The 20,863-nt window shown below is 46.3% G+C and overlaps 1 pseudogene across 1 annotated transcript; it reads left to right on the forward strand.

The window, feature by feature from the left end:
• The first annotated feature begins 11,065 nt into the window (after nt 1-11,065).
• LOC308546662 (uncharacterized protein C15orf39 pseudogene) lies at nt 11,066-16,240 on the forward strand (annotated as a pseudogene). The gene is made up of 3 exons: nt 11,066-11,108; nt 12,938-14,920; nt 16,046-16,240. The product of its transcript is annotated as an uncharacterized protein C15orf39 pseudogene (transcript).
• The last annotated feature ends 4,623 nt before the right edge of the window (nt 16,241-20,863 follow it).

The raw sequence follows: 20,863 nt of genomic DNA on the forward strand, positions 1-20,863 counted from the left end.
GTAGCATTCCATTTTATAAATGTGCCACAGCTTTTTTATCCACTCATCTGCTGATGGGCACCTGGACTGTTTCCAGATCTCAGCTGTTGTAAATTGTGCTGCTATGAACATAGGGGTGCATATATTCTTTCTAATTGGTGTGTCCGGTTTCTTAGGATATATTCCTAGAAGTGGGATCACTGCATCAAATGGCAGTTCCATATTTAATTTTTTATGCAACTCCATACTGCTTTCCACAGTGGCTGCACCAGTCTGCATTCCCACCAACACGAGGATTCCCTTTTCTCCACACCCTCGCCAACCCTTGTTTGTTGATGTATTGATGGTAGCCATTCTGACAGGTATGAGGTGATACCTCATTATGGTTTTAATTTGCATCTCTCTGATGAAGAATGACATTGAGTGTCTTTTCATATGTCTGTTGTCCATCTGTATGTCTCTAGAGAAATGTCTATTCAGATCCTTTACTCATTTTTTAATTGGATTTTTTTTGGTTTTGAGTTTTATAAGTTCTTTATAAATTTTCAACATTAACCCCTTGTCAGATGTATCATTGGTGAATATATTCTCCCATTCAGTGAGCTGTCTTTTCATTTTGTTGATGGTTTCCTTTGCAGTGCAGAAGCTTTTTAGTTTGATGTAGTCTCATTTGTTTACTTTAGTTTCACTTGCCCAGGAGATACATCAGAAAAAAATATTGCTATGACAAATGTCCAAGATTTTACTGCCTATGTTTTCTTCTAGGATTTTATGGTTTCGAGTCTAACATTTCAGTTTTTTATCCATTTGAGTTTATTCTTTTGTATGGTGTAAGAAGGTGGTCTAGTTTTTTGTTTTTTGTTTTTTTTGCATGTGTTTGTCCAGTTTTCCAAAGACCATTTATTGAATAGACTATCTTTACCCCATTGTATGTTTTTGACTCCTTTGTTAAATATTAATTGACCATAAAGGTGTGGGTTTATTTCTGGACTCTGTATTATGTTCCACTGATCTATATGCCTGTTCTTATGCCAGTAACAGGCTGTTTTGTTTACTATGACCTTGTAGTATAGTTTGATACCAGGTAGTGTGATTCCTCCAACTTTGTTCTTCTTTCTCAAGATTGCTGTGGTTATTCAGTCTTTTATGGTTCTCTATAAATGTTTGGAATATTTGTTCTAGTTCTGTGAAATATAGGAATTGTATTGAATCTATAGATTGCTTTGGGCACTAAAAACATTTTAATGATGTTTCTTCTTCCGATCCATGAACATGGTATATATTTCCATTTATTTGCATCTTCTTCAGTTTTTTTCTTCAGTGTCTTATAAGTTTTCAAGTACAGGTCTTTTACATCCTTGCTTAAATTTATCTAGGTATGTTTTTTGATGGGATTGTAAGTGGGATTTTGATGGGATTGTGTTTTTAGTTTCCCTTTCTGATAGTTCATTATTGGTGTATAAAATGGTGACTGATGTCTGAGTATTTATTTTGTATCCTGCTACTTTACTGAATTCATTTATCAGTTCTAGTAGTTTTTTGGTGGAATCTTTAGCATTCTCTCTATGTAGTATCATGTCATCTGCCAATAGTGACAGTTTTACTTCTTTCCAATTTGGATGCTTTTCTATTTTTTCTTATCTGATTGCTGTGGCTAGGACATCCTGTACTATGTTGAGTAAGAGTGGTGAATGTGGACATCCCTGTCTTGTTCCCGATGTTAAGGGAAATGCTTGCAGTTTTTGCTCATAATTTTGGCTGTGGGTTTGTCATATATTACCTTTATTATGTTGAGGTATGTTCCTTCTATTCCCACTTTACTAAGAGTTTTTATCATAAATGGGTGCTGGATTTTATAAAATTCTTTTTCTGCATCTATTGATATGATCATGTGATTTTTATCCTTCACTTTGTTTATTTGATGTATCACATTTATTGATTTGCAGGTATACCAACCTTGCATCCCTGGAATAAATCCCACTTGGTCATGGTGTATGATCTTTTTAAACTATTGCTGGATCTGGTTTGCTAATATTTTGTTGATTTTAGCATCTATGTTCATCAGAGATATTGGCCTATAATTTTCTTTCTTTGTAGTGTCTTTATCTGGCTTGGGAATTAGGATAATGCTGGCCTGGTATAATGAGCTTGGGATTCTTAACTCCTTGAATATTTTGGAATAGTTTAAGAAGGATAGATATTAGCTTTCTTTGAATGTTTGGTAAAATTCACCTGTGAAGCCATCAGGTCTGGGTCTTTTGTTTGCTGGGAGTTTTTTTATTACTGCTTCAATTTCACTAGTTGTAATCTGTTTGTCCAGATTCTCTAATTCTTCCTGATTCAGTTTTGGAAGTTTATGTTTCTAGGAATTTATCCATTTCACCCAGGTTGTCCAATTTGTTGGCATATAGTTGTTCATAAAATTTTCTTACAATCCTTTGTATTTCTTTGGTGTCAGTTGTTACTTCTCTTTCATTTCTGATTTTATTTATTTGGGTTAAAGGTTTGTCAATCCTGTTTATCTTTTCAAAGAAACAGCTTGGTTTCATTGATCTGTTGTATTTTAAAATTTTTGTTTATTTCTGCTCTGATCTTTATTATTGCTTTTTTCTACTCACTTTGGGCTTTGTTTGTTGTTCTTTTTCTAGTTCCTTTAAGTGTAAAGGTAGACTGTTTATTTGAGATTTTTCTTGTTTCTTGAGGTAGGCCTGTAATGCTATCAGTTTCCCCCTTAGGACTGCTCTCATTGTGTCTCGTAGATTTTGAGGTGTTGTGTTCTCACTTCATTTGTTTCAAGATACCTTTTGATTTTTTCCTTGATCTTCTTGTCAATCCATTCGTTGTTTAGTTACATGTTATTTGGCTTCTGTGTCTTTGTGTGTTTTTCAGGTTTTTTTCTTGTGATTGAGTTCTAGTTTAATACCATTATGATCAGAGAACATGCTTGATATTATTTTGGTCTTCTTAAATTTATTGAGACTTGTTTTGTGCCCTAACATGTGGTCTATCCTAGAAAATGTTCCATGTGCACTTGAAAAGAAGGTATGTTCTGCTGCTTTGGGATGAAATGCTCTGAAAATATCAATTAAATCCATTTGATCTAGTATATCAGTTAAGGCTTCTGTTTCCTTATTGATTTCCTGTCTGGGAGATCTATTCATTGATGTCAGTGGGGTGTTAAAATCCCCATATTATGACTGTTATTACTGTCAGTCTCTCCCTTACGTCCATCAAGATTTGCTTTACATATATAGGCTCTTCTGTGCTGGGTGCATAAATGTTTACAAGAGTTGTATCCTCTTGTTCCATTGCTTCCTTTATCATTATGTAGTGTCCTTCTTTGTCTCTTACTGTAGCCTTTGTTTTAAAGTTTATTTTGTCAGATATAAGTATTGCTACTACAACTTTTTTTTTTCCATTTGCATGGAGTATCTTTTTCCATCCCTTTCAGCCTGTGTGTATCTTTCATTCTGAGTTGGGTCTCTTGTAAACAGCATATATATATGGGTCTTGTTTTCTTATCCAGCTACCCTATGTCTTTTGATTGGAGCATTTAAGCCATTTACATTTAAAATGATTATCAATGGATACGTATTTATTGCTATTTTATTCTTTTAACTCTGTTCCTCTGCTGTTTTGCCGCCTCCTCCTCCTTCAAGAAGGCCCTTTAACATTTCTTGTAATACTGGTTTGGTGGTAACAAACTCCTCTAGCTTTTTTGTTGTTTATCCTCACTGAAGGATATTTTTTCCATTGATTTTAGAGAGAGTAGAAGAGGGGGGAGAGATAGAGAGACAGAAAGATCAATGTGAGAGAGGCACATCAATTGGTTGCCTCCCACACTCATCCTGACCAGGGCCAGGGATCTAACCTGCAACCTAGGTATGTGTCCTTGACCTGGAATTGAACCCACGCCCTTTGGTGTGCGGGCCAAAATTCTAACCACTGAGCAACACCAGCCAGGGCTCTTTTAGCTTTTTCATGTCTGTAAAGTTCTTTATTTCTCCTTCAATTTCAAATGTTAGCCTTGCAAGGTAAAGTAGTCTTGGTTGTAGGTCTTTGCATTTCATCAGTTTGAATATTTTATGCCAGTCTTTTCTGGCCTGAAATGTTTTCTGTTGAGAAATCAGCTGACTGTCTTATGGGAGCTCCCTTGTAGGAAACAAACTGTCTTTCTCGTGTTGCTTTTAAGATTCTTTGTCTTTAATTTTTTCCATTTTAATTATGATGTGCCTGTGTGCGGCCTTTTTGGGTTCTTGTTTAGGACCCTCTTGGCTTCCTGGACTTGTGTGCCTTTTTCCTTCACCAGGTTAGGGAAGTTTTCAGTCATTATTTCTTCAAATAGGTTCTCCATCTCTTTCTGGTACCCTTATGATGCAGATGTTGTTACACTTCATGTTGTCCAAAGATCTTTTAAACTATCCTCATATTTTAAAATTATTTTTTCTTTTTTTAAAAAATATATCTATTGATCAGAGAGAGAAAAGGAGAGGGAGAGAGAGAGATAGAAACATCAATGATGAGAGAGTCATGGATTGGCTGCCTCCTGCACGCCCCTGACTGGGGATCGAGCCCGCAGCCTGGGTATGTGCCCTGACCGGGAATTGAACCTCGATCACCTGGATCCTAGGTCAACACTCAACCGCCGAGCCACGCCCGGCTGGGCTAAAATTATTTTTTCATTTTGCTGCTCTGATTGGGTGTTTTCTGCTACCTTGTCTTCTAAATCACTGATTTGATACTCTGCTTCATCCAACCTACTGTTTATTCCTTCTAGTGTATTCTTTATTTCAGATATTCTGTTCATTTCTGACTCGTCCTTTTTTTATGGTTTCTAGGTCCTTTTTCATGCTGTTGAGAATCCTTATAACTATTGCTTTGCACCCTATATCTGATAAATTGCTTGCCTCCATTTCATTTAGTTCTTTTTCTGGAGATTTCACCAGTTTTCTTTTGGGGCATGTTTTTTTGTCTCCCCATTTTGACTGCTTCTTTGTGTTTCTCTCTGTATTAGAGCTGCTATAACTCTCAGTCTTGGTGAAGTGCCTTATGTAGTAGGTGTCCTGTGGGCTTCAGTAGTGCAGTCTCCTTGATTACCTGAGCTGGGTGCTCCAGGGATATTCCTTGGGTGTGTTATGTGGGCCCTCCTGTTGTAATTAAGTCTTGATTGCTATTGGCCCATTTTTGCTTAGAATCAACCCTAAGGCCGGCTGACTGTGAGGTTCTACCCTGACCACGGCTTGTGAGCTGCTGTGCAAGTGCTGACCACACAGTGGAATTCGCCTCAGCAGGGTCTGGTGCCTGCAGAGATCTCCCTGTGGATATGCCACTTGTGTAGCTTATTGGATCCTGCTCTGATGTTGTCTGAAGCTGGCAACTGGTTGTGTTGGTTCTGGGCCTCTTGGGAGCAGGCCACAGTCAGATACTGCCTATAACTGGCCCTGGGCACCCTCTTTGGAACTACAAGTGATCCACAGTTTGTTGTTGCCTTGGCTGAACCTGTGTGCACATGGGAAGGATCAAGCTGCACTCTAAGGCTGGCTTTTACCAGAATCGAGCCAGGGGGCAGGACAGCAAAAGGCCCAAGGCACCTGGAGATTTGCCTCTGCCTGCCTCCACCTGCCGGCTGCCTGAGAAGCTCAGTCACTAAAAGAACCTCTGGCTATACTTGAGTTGCATCAGGTAGGTTCTCAGTGAGTCACCAGGTCTGGGTAAGTTGTGTACACCAGATTGATACAGGCTCATACTAGGGGCCGGGGTCTGGGGATACTCAGTGCTGGGTCTGAGGATACTCAGCAAATGTCCCTGAGTTTACCAAGTCTAGCTGCCAGCCACTGGATGCTCACTCATTCATGTGTTGGGGTGGGATCTCAGAGAGTTGCCAGGGTGAGGCAAGCAGAATTTATCAGACCCAAATAGACCAAGATTTGGCTATGTGAAAGAAGGGCTCTGCTCTGGTTGTGTGTGCAAGGGAAAAATGGCCCATGGCCTAGAGCCACAAAACTCAGTTTGTCCTAGATTCTGCTGAGAGGAGATTGAGCTCAGCAGGGTGGGGCTACTGTGAGTTGGGAGGATGGGTCTAGTGGCTCTCCAATGATGGGGAGGTGCCCATTAGGCTGCAGAAGGTGGGCAGTGTGGCTCCTGCCCCAAAGCCACACAAATCTGGATTTTGCCAGCCATGGGTAGGGTGGAGCCACCAGAAGTCCAGCGGGTGGCTCCTCTGGAGCCCAGAGGGTGAGTCCACTAGAAGCCTGAAGGGTGGTTCTAGCGTCTCTCCCGAGGTGAAAGTGCCAGTCACATTCACAGGAAAGTGGGGAGAATGGCCTTAAAGCCACACAACTCAGTCACTGACCCTCCCTGAGTCTGCCCAGACCTCTACACCCTGGCCAAGGTGGCTGACTCCTCAGCATGGTGTGAACTCTGCAGGGTGGGGTGAGAGGGAGTCCAGAGGGCGAGGCTATTGCTTCCCCCCAGGCTGATGCTGCACAGAGGGGAGTGCTCACCCAAGAAAGAAGGCATCTGCAGTGTGGGAGAATGATTCAGCACTCCGTGGGATCCTGGCTGCTATACCTTCAGCTGCCACCCTAGAGCCACAAGCCCCAGACGAGCCTCACATGACTCTAGTCTGATCGGCTCTCCCTCTGCCAGAGCCCAGGATGAGTGGCTGAGAATGAAAGTTTGCATTGACCCTTTAAGAAGTCACCTGTGTCTGTAGCCGACTTCCGTCTCTCTCCCTGGTAGACAGAAACCTTGCTGCTTTTCACAGCCATTGTTATGTGGGCACCTCTTCTCAGCTCTGGTGCTCTGGGCTGGGGAGCCCCGCTTGGGGTTTAGGCCCCATGCTCCTTAGGGGGAACCCCCCGCAGCTGAGAACTCCCTCTAGAACCTCAGCCACCACCCATGGGAGCTGGGCTGGCCCTTTTTCCATACCTTCCCTTCCTACCCGTCTTGATGTGGCTTCTGTAAATCCTTGGTCATAAAGGCTTCTCTTCAGCTAGTCTTCATTTGGTTATTCAGGATGATTGTTCTATAATTTAGTTGTAGTTCCAGTTTGGTCCTGGGAGGAGGTGAGTGTAGCTTCTGCCTGCTCCGCCACCATCTTGGGTTCTCTCTTACTTATTTATACCTTCTAGGTTTATCCAAGTTGTTGCAGATGGCAAGGTTTCTTTTTTTTATGGCTGATTACTATTCCATTTATCCATTTATCTATCAGTCAACACAGGTTGCTTCCATATCTTGGCTATTTTAAATAATGCTTCAATAAACAGGGATGCTTATGTCTTTTCCAATTAGTGTATCGGATTCCTTTGGATAAATACTCAAAAGTGGAATTGCTGGGTCCTTCTTTATCTCTTGTTATAGCTTTTGTCTTAAAGTCTATTTTGTCTGATATAAGTATTGCAATGTCAGTTATTTTGTTTGTTTTCATTTGCATGAAATATCTCTTTCCATCCCTTTACTTTCAGTCTGTGTGTGTCTTTTGATCTGAAGTGGGTCTCTAGTAGGCCACATACGTATGGGTCATGTTTTCTTGTCATTCATCCACCCTTCATCTTCTGATTGGAGCATTTAAGCCATTTACATTTAAAGTAATTGTTGATAGGTATGTACTGATTGCCATTTTATTATGTATATTTATGTTCTTTTTGCTCTTCTTAAAGAAATCCCGTTAACATTTTTTATAATCCTGGTTTGCTGGTAATGAACTTTAGCTTTTTCTTGTCTAGGAAGCTCTTTACCTGTCCTTTGATTCTAAATGATGGCTTTGCTGGGTAGAGTAATCTTGGGTGTACATTGTTGCTTTTATCCCTGTGAATAATTCATGCCAGTCCCTTCCAGCTGGCAAAGTTTCTGTTTGAGAAATCAGCTGACAGTCTTATGGGTAACTAACTGTTTTTCTGTTTCTACTTTTAAGACTCTCTCATTGTCTATAACCTTTGGCATTATAATTACATTGTCTTAGTGTGGGCCTCTTTGGGTTCCTCTTATTTGGGTCTCTGTGCACCTGCTGGGTTTGTTTGTGTGTCTGTTCCTTTCATCAGATTAGGAAAGTTTTCAGTCATTATTCCTTCAAACAGATTCTCAATCCCTTGCTTTCTCCTTCTGGTATCCTGTGATGTGAGTGTTGGTACACTTGATGTTGTTTCAGAGGCCCCTTAAACTATCCTCATTTTTAAAATTCTTTTTTACTTTTGCTGTGTTTTCTTTTTGTGTGTGTGTTTTTTTTTTAACCTATATTCTAATTTGCTGACTCAGTCCCTCTGCTTCATCTAATCTGTTGATTCCCTCTAAGTTATTATTCATTTCACTTATTATATTTATGTCTGACAAGTTTTTTGTTTTCCATCTTTTTAAAAAAATATTTTTTCTATCCCTGTTAAAGTTCTCATTGAGTTCATTGAATGTTTTGAACTCTGCATGTGGTAGATTGCTTGCCTCCATTTTTTGGTTATTTTTTCTGGAGTTTTGTTCTGTTTTCATTTGAAACATGTTTTTTTTAATCCTCCACTGAGGGTATTTTTCCCCCATTGCTTTTCAGAGAGAGTGGGAGGGAGAGAAAGAGAGAGAGATTGGTTACCTCTCGCACGTGCCCCAGCCGGGGCTGGGGATCAAGCCTGCAACCGAGTTACCTGCCCTTGGTCAGAATCGAAGCTGGGACCCTTCAGTCCTCTGGCCAATGCTCTAAGCACTGAGCCAAACTGGCCAGGGCCAGCCTATATGTTTTTTGTTTGTTTTGTCTCCTCATTTTGGCTGTCTCCCTTTGTTTGTTTCTATGTATTAGGTAGAATGGCTTCATCTCCCAATCTTGGTGGAGTGACCTTATGTAGTAGGTACCCTGTGGGACCCAGAGGCCGTGAACTGAGGCTGGCTGCCACTAGTGTCAGGCTTGGGGCAACTTAGCAAGAGGTACTGGGCATGCCAAGGCCAGTGCTGTTTGTTTAGGGTTTGTGAACCTTTGACAGAGGTTAGGGAAGTCTGTAGCACGAGCTAAGGCATGCCATTTGTATGGAAAAGCCACTGCAGCAACTTGGGTGGAGTGAGGTCTCAGGAATCGGCAGGGCTGGGGGAACAGGTAGCCTGGTTGATGGAGACTCAGATATGGCACCTGCTTGTGCCTGCATGGGGAGGGCTCAGCAAAAAACAATGGCTTCTGCCAGCACTTCTGTCTGGGAGAAAGCTGCCCCTTCCGTTTTTGCCATGAAGCCAGGAAATTCAATTCCCTGTATGTTTTTCGAGGTTTTCAAGCTTCTGCTCCAGCATGAGAGCTCAGAGCAACTGAGGTGTTCGTGCACAGGTTCCACTGCTTCTCAGAGGGAGGGGGTGGGGGGAGAGAGGCCCTTTAAGAGGAACACCTGGGACGCCAGCAGCTCCGTCTCACTCAGCCACAACCTCCACTGGTTCTCACAGCCAGAAGTTATGGGGACTTACCTTCCCCACACTGGAACCCTGGGCTCGGGAGCCGGTGTGGAGCTAGGAACTCCCCTTCTGTCTACTGAAAATTAATATTTATCAGCTAAAAGGACTGATTCAGGAAAGGGCTGCCACCCCGTGCATGCAGACATGGGAAGCCACACGCACACTCTGGCCTCTGTGCCGATAGGAGGGGTATTTATAGAAGGGAAAAGGAAGACCATTGAACTTTATCATAAACAAAGTTCTTTCTGGAGAGTCCCAGTGTAGAGGGTCCTCGTAATTGTGTAGAGTATGAGAACTTCCATAAGCCCTCGCTCCTCCTGACTGATGGTTTTCTTAAAGTTTCAGTTAGTTTTTGTCATTCTGCCCTTCTGATCGAGATCTTTCTCTGAAAGCATCCCTGACCAACAGGTCTTCCAGCTGCCGCAGCCTTTTTATCCCTCGATGTCAGGAAGGTCCTCTTTTGGGTGTCATTTCTCACGTCGGAGGGGAAGTGCATGCACCGGGCGAAGCGCGTGTCCGGGGCTAACAGGCAGCAGGTGTGGCGCTCACAGGCTCGCTTGCCTCACGTCCTCCATCGGTTACTTGCTTTCCTTCTTCTTGTTTTAAATATGCTTTTACTCGTTTCAGAGAGGACGGGAGAGGGAGAGACACTGACCGCTGCCTCCTGCACACCCCACCGGGGATGCTCGCAACCCAGGCATGTGCCCTGCCTGGGAATCGAACTGGTGCCTCATGGTACATGGGACAGTTCTCAACCGCTGAACCACACTGGCCAGGCTACTTGCTTTACTTCTTTAATAAATTGGCGTTACTACAACACAATCATCCACAGTCACTCATTTGAAATCCCTCCTACGAGACCGACAAGAACCGAGAAGGGGACAACCCTCTCCCTTCACCTCAGGGCTGCCTGATAACACATTTTCTGGTGTTTGGGTGCTCATAACACATGGGCACAGACGACAGTGTGGTGAAGCCTGGGGTGCAGCAGGTCTGGGTAGAGAGGGACGGGGGGGGACATCTGTAATACTGTCAACAATAAAAAATAAATTAAAAAATAGAAATAGTTTTCTTAACAATTTGAAGAGAAGTTTCTCCAAGATAATTAAGAGGAAAGACTGGAAAAGCCTCTGCAGTTGGAGTACAGCGCTCCCATCTTTACCCTTTCAGTCGCTACTCTGAAGATGACCAAGGGCAACAACATTTGGTAGGAACAGTGACCTCTCCCCTCCCCTGGCTCTGTGAGAGATTTCCGCCCACGAAATTCCAGGGAACAGCCGCCCAAAGAAGGTTGATTAGCGCTTACCTTAGCTTCTGTCTGCCGCTTCGCTAGTCCCCCACCTGCCCCCTCCCCAACCAGGATGTGCTTTTGCCTTTATAGTCTTTATATTGCTTTTATATTCTCGCTGCGAGTCTGTTTAGGGCAGGAGCCGCTCGCAGTCGCCGGCTAATAAATCTCCAAATGGTCAATTTGGTCTCTGTGTGAATTAGCCTCGTGTAAGTCGGGTATAACATTTGGAGGCCCCAGCAAGATCTAATTCTAAAATTTCTCCAGGCTGCCAGGCCTCTGCAACTGGCCCTCTAAGGAACTTCCTGTCGCAGCCCCCTGAAGAAATCCCAGGGCCCTGCGATGAGGACTTCTCCCCTGTGGGTGAGAAGCTTACGCCCTATGGCCATCTATTTATTTGGAGTCCCTCAGGACGCCTGCGGAGGTAAGAAATAATTTTAAATTATTTCCTGGTTAGACTAGTCTCTGGATTCTTGCCAATTAGGCCCAGACATGGCCATTCTAATTGTGCGGGGTCCCTCCTTGGGTCAGGAGGCTGATGGAGGGATTTACCTGGTTCTGCAAATCTGTTCAAGGGGAAGATTGATCACCTCCCCCAACCTACAGAGGTCCCAGTCAGGTTTTGTCGGGTGGAAATGTAATAACCTCTGAATGAGTGTCATGTGAATGTGTCTGTAGTCCCACGGTTTTTGCTACGGGACGTGAGTGGGCCCCAATCTGCTGACTAGGCCCGGGGTTTATGCGGGTGCACCTTAGTCAAGGCCAAACGAAGTCGCCACAAGGCAGTGGACAGACGGGCATCTGATAGGGTCCCTTCCGGGGCCTCCCCTCTCCTTTGTCTGTCTCGGACACCGTGCACAGAAAGATCTGGGTTCAAGGAATACATAGAATTTATAAATTGGTTCAGTTTCTCTTATTTCACTTAGCCTACATATATTAGTTCAATTTATTGTACTATTAGTTACAATTTTGTTTCTCTTGTCTCAGGTATCTTAGAGGATCTTTCTACATTGAGTCCTATCCCGTTCTCTTTTGAAATCTGCTCTCTCCAAAGATCGTGGACCTAGTCTCCCAAGGCAGCCTCTGACTATATTCTTCACCCGAGACTGTTTTTTCCATGCCTTCTCCCCTCCGTCTCCCGTCGCCTGTCTCCTAATCTGTTTTCCCATCATCACGGGACTCGGGGACTCGGCCTTTGCCTCCTTCTGGAAGACATCGGGAATCTTTCTCCTTTTTCCCTTGGCCGCACTGATTGTTTTCATTAGCTTCACTATGGGCGGGGGTAGCTCGAAAATCAGAACTCCGCTCCAGGGTGTGCTCGACCACTGGGAAGAGGCTGGTTTTGGCACAGGGGGTACCGGGAGCCCCTCTCAGGAGGCGCCGCCTTCCTCTAGCGCTGTTCTCCCCGAGGGAGGCGCCGCCGGCAGACAGGGGCTCAAGGGGAAGATCCCCTTTTCTTGTTCACATTCCCTTCTCGTCTAGCGACCGATACAACTGGAAAGCCCAGAATCCCCTTTCTCAGAAAAACCGCAGACCCTTATCAGGCTACTAGAGTCTGTGTTTCACCCCCATTGCCCCACATGGGACAATTGTCAGCAACTCATGGTTACCCTGTTCACTTCTGAGGAATGTGAAAGAATTGGAAAGGCAGCCAGCAAAGCAGTTTTGGGCCCGGGGGGGGGGGGGGGGGGCGTTCCTTAGAAGAGAATAGAGATAGAATTGAACAATCTTTTCCCACAAATCGGCCAGAGTAGGACCCCAACACCTCCACAGGAAGGGATGCATTGAACAATTTTCACCAGTATCTCCTAGCAGGCCTGAAAAGGGGCCACCCGAAAACCAATCAATCTGTCCAAAGTCACTGCAGTTTCCCAAGGCCCTCAGGAATCACCTACAGCTTTCCTGGAAAGGCTGCAGGAGGCCTATCGAGTCTGAACTCCCATAGACCCAGCTGCCCTGGAAAACAGCAGGGCGATCAACCCAGCCTTTGTCACTCAATCGGCCCCTGACATTAGAAGGAAGCTACAGAAATTAGAAGGGTTCCAAGGGATGAACTTACCCCAACTAGTAAAAGTAGCTCAAAAAATTTTTGACAACTAAGATAGTCCCTCTGAAAAACAAGAAAAAGGCTGGCAAGAGTAGTAGTAGCAGCCCTAAAGGAGTCTAGTAGTCAACAACCAAGAGGGACCAGGGGTAAGGGAGGACAAGGGCCCTCACAAGCCAGAGAAAAAACAAACAAAAAACCACCTGCAGGGGAGACCACCCCTAGGAAAGAACCAACGCGCATACTGCAAGCTTCGAGCCACCCCAGTCCACAGTGCCCACTAGACTTTGCCCCCAGACGCTGGGCTTTCCTTATGCATGGGATGACCTATCTCTGTGGAGCATCCCCGGGGCTCAGGGGGACACTACCTTCCCAGAATAGTGTTCAGGCTGTGCCACAGCCCAGTGCCTTCCAGCGAGCATGCCAGCCTTTGCTGCCAGTCAGCCATGTGCAGAGCCTGTAAGGCCTACAGAGAAGCTGGTGCAGGATGCTGAGAAGACTACATGGCTGCCCAGCTGCAGGAAAGAGCAGCTCCAGCCCCAGTTCAATGAGCACCCCAGGCCACCCATTGTTATTGGAGATTGCCCAGTTCCGTGCACCCCACCTACATACCCTGTGCTCAAGAGCACCAGTCTATTCTACAGAACTAGGGCACACACTGCCCCCTGCCTCTCCACCCATGCCCATTATTGACAATGTCTTTGGCCTGGCCCCCTATTGTGACTATCTGGATGTGCAGACACCCAAGGCCACATCTGAGCCTGATCCAGCCCCAGTCCCCAAGGACAGCTATGACAAAGACTCCAGGGGAACCTTGTCTACCCAGGAGGCCCCTTTGAGGGTGCATTGCTCACTTAGGGAGGAAGTGGCACTGCACTTGAGTGTAAAGAAACCCATGGCAGAGTCTCCTCCTATCAAGGTCCCTAGTCCTGTGGTGCACTCCAAGCTCCCTGTAGCTGTGGGGGTGCCTGATGCAGGTAGCCCAGTCTCAGAGCTGCCTGGGGTGCCAGTGACCACAGAGACCACCCCAAAGACCAACTTCCACAGCTCTGTGGCCTTCATGTTCCGAAAATTCAAGATCCTCTGGCCGGCACCCTTGTCTGCAGCTATGGTCCCATCTGTGCCCACCTCAGTCCCTTCCTCTGACCAGCCTGCACCCACCCCTACATCTGTGCCCACTGAACTACAGGTTCTCAAATAGCCCTTGCCCATGGCCTGCTTTGATCTGGCACTGCCCACTTTCCCAGGTGTATTCGTGGCCACCCCAGCACCTATTCTGGCTCCATCACCTGCTCTAGCCTAGGCTCTGACTCCAGCTTCTACCCCTGTCACAGTGGATTCCCCAGAGCAACACTTTGCAGGACTGCACGAATCCCTGTGTAATGCCACCTCGGGCTCAGTGGCCCACTCCCCACCTGAGAAGCTGTGCGAATGGCTTGAGATGGCTGGGCCTTGGGGCCGGGCAGCACGGCAGGATGGCCAGGCAGTGCAGGGGCTGTTGGGCAAGCTGCTGTCCCAGTTGCAGCGCTTTGTGTGCACCTGGCAGTGCCCCTTCCCCCATGTGGTGAGGGTTGGCACCATCCTCGTGCCCATCCACCGGGTGAAGGAGCAGCTCTTCCCAAGGCGGCCACCCGCTTCTGTGGACCACGTGCTGCAGGAGCACCGCGTGGAGCTCCGGCCCGCCGCATTGTCAGAGGAGAAGGCACTGCGGGAGCGAGCCCTGCGTAGCTGCACCTCACGCATGCTGAAGTGGCTGGCACTGCGCCAGCTGCCTGACATACCCTGACCTGCTGGGCCCGCAGTGGCGTGACTGTGGACGCCGCCAGCTGAAACCCACCATGGCCAGAGATGAGCCAGGGAGCCTATCTCTGGCTCAGAAGACTCCCATCTCCAAGGCCAGGAAGCCAGGGAGGAAGCTACCAACTCCTGGTCAGAGAAAGCAGAGGCAAGTGCCGGGGGAGGGTCCTGCTGTGCCTCACCCGCCCCGATGCCAGTGCCAGCCCACCCGGCCACACACTGAGGGCCCGCTGCCGAAGCCTGCTGGAAACCGCCGGCTTAGTGGCCTGGCACCGCCCACGGAGGGCCACAAGGCCTCAGGAGCAGCCGGGCCCTCACCCTGCCCACAGCTGTTAGGTGGCCAGAGCCATCTCCTGGAGCATTGGTGGCTGGAGCTGTTTGATAGCTACTGCCCGGTAATCTCTCTCTGCCCCTCCATTCTGCCAGCCCAGCTTGGCGAGGAGACATGCCCTTGGAGTCTCTCGGGTTCTCCCCCTGCCCCCACCCCCAGCTGGGCTGAGAGTCCCTGAGCATGTAACTTGAGGTCCCTTATTAGAAAGGACTGATTTCTGTTTCATCCTGAGAGAGGACGTGTGGGCTTTGGAGCCCCACTGGCTTGGGGTCAGACACTGGCTCCTATGTTCCTTGCTGTGTAATTAGGCAGGTCACTTCCTCTCGAGCCCTGGTTTACCCCTTTGTAAAACAGGACAACACCACTTTATACTTTAATTCGTCTTTCCCCTCCTCTAGTCAGTACTTCTTAGCCCCAAATAATACATGGTTTGCATGACAGGGCCTTACTCGCTGTCTCAGTTCCGAGGAATTACAAGACCCCCGAAATTCTGTTTTCTGTCTCTTTGTCTATGTCCTACCACAGGTCTTTATTCACATGTGGGTCAGAGGGGGACACTCTTATTTTCCCCCCTGAAGGTTTAGAAACGAGGAATCCCCCTCCTCCTCCCTTTTTTAGCCGGACTTGGCATAGCCGGATCTGCAGTTATAAGCTCAGCTGCCCTAGTCACCTCTGATCCCCACCCCCGCGAACTCACTGAGCAGGTTAATACCAATCTTAACCACTTAGAGGCCTCAATAGCTGCCCTTAATGAACAGGTAGATTCCCTGGCAGTGGTCCTCCAAAACCGCAGGGGGCTAGACCTCCACTTCCTACAGCAAGGAGGCCTCTGTGCCGCCCAAGGGGAAGCCTGTTGCTTCTATGCTCATAACACTGGTATCATCTAAGAATCTCTATCCCTCGTATGGAAAAATATTGAAGCAGGTAGAAGGCAGCTCGAGAGCTCTCAGTCCTGGTACCATCGTATTCCTAATTGGTCCTCTTGGCTCACACCCCTCCTGTCCGCGACAGCTGGGCCCCTGCTCTTCCTCACACTCGCCCTATCATAGGTCCCTGTCCCTTAACTGCCTACCCTCTTCATTAGAGAAGAATTCACTCTGTAAGCTCATGGTCCTCAGAACCGAGGATCCTCCTCTGCCCTTCGAAGGAGAATCAAGGGCTTCACTCTCATCACCTTTACAAACGGCAGTGGGATGAAGGCGAACACGGAGAGCGCCCCCATCTCAGCGCTCCCGCCTCCTACCCCTACGGCCGCTACTCTGAAGATGAGCAAGAGCAACAGGATCTATTATGTAGGAACAATGACCTCTCCCCTCCCGTGGCTCTGCGAAAGATTTCCATCCACGAAATTCCAGGGAACAGCCGCACAAAGAAGGTTGATTAGCGCTTACCTTAGCCTCTGTCTGCCGCTTCCCTAGTCCCCCACCTGCCCCCTCCCCAACCAGGATGTGCTTTTGCCTTTATATTCTCCCTGCAAAGACTGTTCGGGGCTGCGAGTCTGTTTAGGGCAGGAGCCGCTCGCAGTCGCCGGCTAATAAATCTCCAAATGGTCAAATTGGTCTCTGTGTGAATTAGTCTTGCGTAAGCCAGGTATAACACCATTAAAAGGTAAAATAAAAAAACTACAACAGCCAACATGAACAATAGCCATCCGGTATGAATGAATCAAAATTATACCTATTTTTTTTTGGTCAGATCAGCAAAAAATATATACTTTGGTGTCCACAGAATTTTAGTAATTAGTTTATGTGCCATGTGATGAAAAAAGTTGAAAATCGCTGCTCTAGACCAGTCTGATCACAGAGGACCAGGCCAAAAGCTAAAAGCCAGTTCTAGGAAAAGAACTGACCCTTGGAGAATCCAGTTACAGGCTGAGCTGAGCACTCACGGGCACTCCTCTCAATGGGATGGCACAGTCTAATAGTGGACAGAACTGACTAGTCTCAGTAGAAATAACCTGTTTCCATAAGGGATCTTTAGGCAAAAGCCAGTTTTGTCTCAAAGGACAATCTCTTTCTGAAGAAATCAAGCCAATGTGCCAAATCAATGCAGTAGGCTGTCAGACGTGAGCAGAGCAAGGACAATGGCCAGGTGCAGAAAGCTACCAGGATGGAAAGACCCAGGTACGGAGCAACAGACAACTATAGGGTGGGACCTCACCCCAGGTGGCCTTTCCTCCCCTAGCATATGGCTGGTCATGTGTTTTGGCCCCCTGACTTTTCCTCCCCAGAGATAACACCTAGGCCTCAGTTGTATTTCAGCTCCGGGCCCAGAAAAGTAGCAAAACCAGACAAGCAACTGACCTCAGAACCAGCTGCACTGAACATGACAACCTGCCCTGGTACCAACCAATCAATCAGTGGAGACCCTGCAAGGACACACCTGGGAAGCTGATGCATATTCTATTGAGATCTTCCCCAGGGACTTCCCCCAAATCTCCACCCTTAAAACCCTTAGGACAGAGGAACCAGTGAGTCTTCTTCCTCCCAAGAGCGTGCCCACACCTTTCCCTTCCCCCTTCCCCCCCACCCCCACCCCCCACCCCCACCCCCCAGTCAGTCACCTTGACCTCCCTCACTTCTAAGCTCCGAGGGCCCTTCCTTTGCCTCTATAACTTGTTTCCTCAGCCCATTTCTTCCAGGAATTACTTCTCCTACCTCTGTGATTTTATAAATAAATGTTCTCTTATAGTTTGAGTCTTGGCTCTGAATTGTTTCCTAGTCAGAACTCAAATGCGGGGGTTGCTGAACCCAGGTCTGGTCTGACCCACTGGTCTAACACCTGGTCCCATTCCCACCACCGCAAACATGGTGCCGTGACTCGGATTGTCTTGCTGTGACGTGGACTGCTTCTTCACTGGTAAGACAGTTGTCTAGCTGCCAACAATTGAGTACTTATGGACAAGACAGACAAATGAGCAATGTCTTTTAACAACATCAATAACAATGAAAATAAAATATAATAAAACCTCTAAACAATTCCTGAACAAAGCCCAGAGAGCTCCAAACACAAAAAGGGATTCCAGAAGACTTACGCTAAGCTTCTGAATCTGCAAGCAGGCAGCGAGCAAAAGCAGCCCTATCTGGGGCAACTGGCTGCTCACCTGCCCCAAAGCTGTCAGAGTTGTTCTCTGGAATCCCAGATGAACCTCCCAAATGTTGGCTGAAAATAACACCTACTAGGTGTTTTGTCACCAAAAAGGATTTACTAGGGAAAAAGGAAGGGTTGCAATCCAGTGCGTGCAGACATGGCAAGCCACGTGCACACTCTGGCCTGAGCGCCAAGGATGGAGGGGTATTTATAGAAGGGGAAAGGAAGTTAAGGGAAGGGGAAGTTAAGGCCACAGAGATTATTATAAACACAGAGCTCTTCCTGTAGAGTTCTTGTGTATGGGGTTCTTGCGCTTACACAAAGCAGGAGAGCTTCATAAGCCCTGGCTCCTCCCATATAAGGCAGTTCGGGGTAGCACCACACTCCATCTTTGTTGTTGTTAATCCTCACTTGAGGATATTTTTTCCATTGATTTGCAGAGAGAGTGGAAGGGAAGTAGGGAGGGGGAGGGAGAGACAGAGAGGCGAGGGGAACATTGATGGGAGAGAGACACATTGATTGGTTGCCTCCCACGCACACCCAGGCGGGCTGAAGATCAAACCTGCAACCCAGGTCCGTGCCCTTGACTGGGAACTGAACCCTTTGGTGCTCGGTGCTTGGTGCTCCGGCCGACGCTTTAACCACTGAGTCACACTGGCCAGGGCTAGGCTCCCTCTTTATCAAAAGAGCTCCGTCTTAGGGGCCTGGCCATGCCTCTTTGCTTTCAATGAAATTTCATAGTTGTTTTGTCAGTCAAATGGTAACTAGAACATTTGCACAAGCATTATTTTACAGGCCCTTTGAGTGATCTTGTGACCACCCAGTGATCAACCACACCAATATGACAATCATGGTACAACTGACCTCATCCTCACTCCCAAGCCCTACACCCACCCTAAGGCCCCTATATAAGCCAGCCACAGGAACCCCCTCCGGGAGCTCACTTCTCTTTTCTGGTCAACTCCCTGTGCACAAGCTCTTTTCATCTGCTCGACCTTGTGCTGAGTGTAGTGCTCATTTCTATAACATTGAGACTCCAAAACCTGGCGTTCAAGGTCTATTAACACATAGACCCTTCCTACTGGTTATGTGTATTTGTTTTTAAATTGATTTTAGAGAGAGAAGAATGGAGGGAGACAGAGAGAGAAACATCTAAGTGAGAGAGAAACATCAATCAGCTGCCTCCCATATGTGCCTCGACTGGGGATCAAACCAGCAACCTGGGTATGTGCCCTGACTGGGGATCAAACCAGCCACCTTCTGGTATATGGGACGATGCTCCAACCAACTGAGCCAGGGCTGATTATGTTCTCTTAAAGTTCCATTTCCTGTTTGTCACTCCTCAAGGGCTACAGCTAAGATACATCTCCGCCCCTCCTATCAGTCTCCACGTGGCTTGTTCTTTATGTCCTTAGTCATGGGAGTTCTGTTCAGCTAGACTTCAGGTAGTTCTCAATGACGGTTATTCTGTAGCTTAGTTGTAATTTTAATGTGGTTATGGGAGATGGTGAGCATAGCATTTATCTGCTCTGCTATCTTGACTGGAAGTTGACAGACCCTCTCTTTTATTATGATTGAGCCCTGCAGAATGCTTTGGTAACATTTCATAAAATTCCTATTGTACATAGAAATGTTGAGTTTACCACAGTGTTTCATTGGCTGAGCCTCGTTGGGTGTGACTGCCAGCTTTACTTTCTCACTGGTAATGTGGGGTATATTTTCTGATCTCTAAGATGTCTCTCTTGTTGAATGTCCTTGAGAGTTTATGCTCTGTGAGAGCCCACTTTCATTAGCACTTGGTATAACTCACTGAGGCAAGGAATTGGCATGCAGTTGTTATTGTTAAACAGATTTATATATTTTTTGAGAAAACACCTCCAAAAGAGGTAGGCGGCTAAAGCCAGCGGTGCTGGGAAAGATATTAATGGCATAAATGTAGTCCAGCTGTAGTCCAATGCACACTGAATGTTATTGAAAATGGCAGTGGTTGAATAAACCTTCTCCTATTTTGGACTTGCATTAGTTTATCCATGGAAATAAGGGTAATCTGAGTAAGGTGGTTCCTCCGCTAACAAACTCAGGGAGTTGACTCCTCCAGTTAAAGCTACAAGACAGAAATTTTTTTTTCCCTTGGGTTTAAAACCTGGCTAACCAATGTTAGTTTCAAGAACACCTAACACTGGCCCTGGCTGGATGGCTCGTTGGTTGGAGCGTTGTCCCAGTGCACCAAGGTTGTGGATTCAATCTCTCTCTGGTGGGGCACATGCAGGAGCCAACCAATAAATGCATGGTTGGGTGGAGCAACAAACTGCTGTTTCTCTCTCAAAAAAATAAAAAAATAAAAAAATAAAATAAATAAAATAAATAAAACACAGTTAACACTAAGACATAATGGGAAAAAAAAACAAGATTACAAAAAAAAAGCACCTTCCTGATGGATGCAATAAAATATACAATTGGATTTTTAGAAAAAAAATTAATCTCGTTAAATAAAATCATGAAAATGATTTAAAATTTTGCAGTTTAAAATACATTCTTTTTTAAATCCTCAACCAAGAATATTTTTCCCATTGCTTTTCAGAGAGTAGAAGGGGGAGAGAGAAACATCGACGTGAGAGACACATGCATGGGTTGCCTGCCACTTGCGTCCCTGCCAGGGCTGGGCATCTAGTCTGCAACGAGGTCCTGCCCTTGGTCGGATGGCACGAGGGCCCTGCAGTCGCCCGCCCAGTCTCTAACGGAGCCAAACTGGCTAGGGCAGTTTTTGCAATTTTATAACTTCTTTGCTTACTACTGTGGAACTCAATCATTTGCAGTCAGAATTGCTGCTCTGGCCATTTTCATCTTCTTGTTAATCCTCATGGGAGGACTTTTTCCCGTTGATTTTTAGAAAGTGGGAGGGGGTGGGGGAGAGGGA

The sequence above is a fragment of the Miniopterus schreibersii genome (genome assembly GCF_964146895.1).
Source record: "Miniopterus schreibersii genome assembly, chromosome: 16".
Classification (NCBI taxonomy): Eukaryota; Metazoa; Chordata; class Mammalia; order Chiroptera; family Miniopteridae; genus Miniopterus; species Miniopterus schreibersii.